Below are 1581 nucleotides of genomic sequence, written 5' to 3'. Positions count from 1 at the left end.
CACAGGAGAGGAGGGGTCACAGCAGAGGAGGGGACACAGCAGAGGAGGGGTCACAGGAGAGGAGGGGCCACAGGAGAGGAGGGGACACAGCAGAGGAGGGGACACAGCAGAGGAGGGGTCACAGGAGAGGAGGAGTCACAGCAGAGGAGGGGACACAGCAGAGGAGGGGTCACAGGAGAGGAGGGGTCACAGCAGAGGAGGGGCCACAGCAGAGGAGGGGCCACAGCAGAGGAGGGGCCACAGCAGAGGAGGGGCCACAGCAGAGGAGGGGCACAGAAAAAGGACATGCAACACACAAGCAGCTCAGGGGAAGCTTGCTTAGGACAGCCAGAGGCAGCCTATGGGCTTCTGTCCTAGGAAGTGGCGGGCAGGTGTGAGGACAGAAACAGGAGCTCAGGGACCCCAAGTCGCAGGTGCTGAGCAGTGTGCCTCAGCCCCACCCTCCTGCCCCAGGTGCGCCCAGCGGACGGTGCCCTGAGGCTGGGGCTGTGGCACCCCCAGACCTAAACTTAAAGGAACAGAGGACAGGAATAAGGGCCAGCTCTGTGCAGCATGTCTCCATCTAACCCTGGGGGGGTGGGGATGGCTTCTGTTAGCTACCCTTCAAGGCACAGAAGGCGTCCAAAAGCTTGAGAGCAAAGGGGAGAGTGAAGTCCAAGGAGATGCAGGAAACAGGCAGAGTGTGTGCAGCCGAGCCCTGCCATTGCCTTTATAGAAACCTTCCTTCAAAACCGTAGGACAGGACAGAGGGGCCCTGGAGTTTGCGTCTGAGTCGGGCAGGAGCAGACCGCGCTGGAAGGGACCAGGCCCGGAGGCGGCCGGCATCACCAGCTGGCCACAGGGGCGTGGGCCATGGTCCTGCTGGTGATCTGAGTGTCTGCTGGTGCAACTGTGGGGAAGAGTCTGCAGCCAGACCTAAAATGTGCCCCAAGAGTGCCACAGGCTCTGTGCCAGCGCTGCTGGGGTACCGGGGAGACGGGCACTCATTGACTGCGCAGGTCTGTGGCCAACTCACAGAGTCCAGCCAGCCCCACCTCTCCCACCTCGGGGAAGAGGAGAGAGGGCTGCGTTGGGCGCCTGCAGCTGCGGAAAGCAGGATCTCCCTGCTCAGGGGGCCCCTGGAGAAGTGAGGTGCCGGCCTGCCCACCCCAGGCCTCGCCACACCCCCCGGCAGGCCGGGTGGGTGCAGGAACACCTTCATGCAGTCCTAGAAGCCTCCCGTGAGACTCAGAAGGAACCAGAGACCGTGACTTGTGGATCTCGAGGGGCTTCCCTCAGCTTGGTCCCCAGCCCCTCCCCCATACTGACCCCTCTTCCAGTTGAGGTGCCCTGGCCTGCGCACTATCCCTATAAACTCCCCACTTCAGCCCCCCACAGTCCCCCTTTGTCCCACTGCAGGGAAGCCTCCCACCCTGCCTTGTGCTGTCCCTCAACCTCATCACAGTGCACACACCAGGGCTGACCACAGGGCCAGGGCCAGGGCTGACCACAGGGCCAGGACAGGCTCACCCAGCACCCTCTCCTGCTGACCGCAGGACCCATCCTGTCACACTCCTTCACTCCTGTCAGTCCCACCCCCCC

The sequence above is a fragment of the Orycteropus afer genome, unplaced genomic scaffold (assembly GCF_000298275.1).
Source record: "Orycteropus afer afer isolate SDZICR_OR568_19922 unplaced genomic scaffold, OryAfe1.0 scaffold00574, whole genome shotgun sequence".
Classification (NCBI taxonomy): Eukaryota; Metazoa; Chordata; class Mammalia; order Tubulidentata; family Orycteropodidae; genus Orycteropus; species Orycteropus afer.
The sequence above is the reverse complement of the archived record's forward strand: the minus strand, read 5'-3'. Positions refer to the sequence as shown.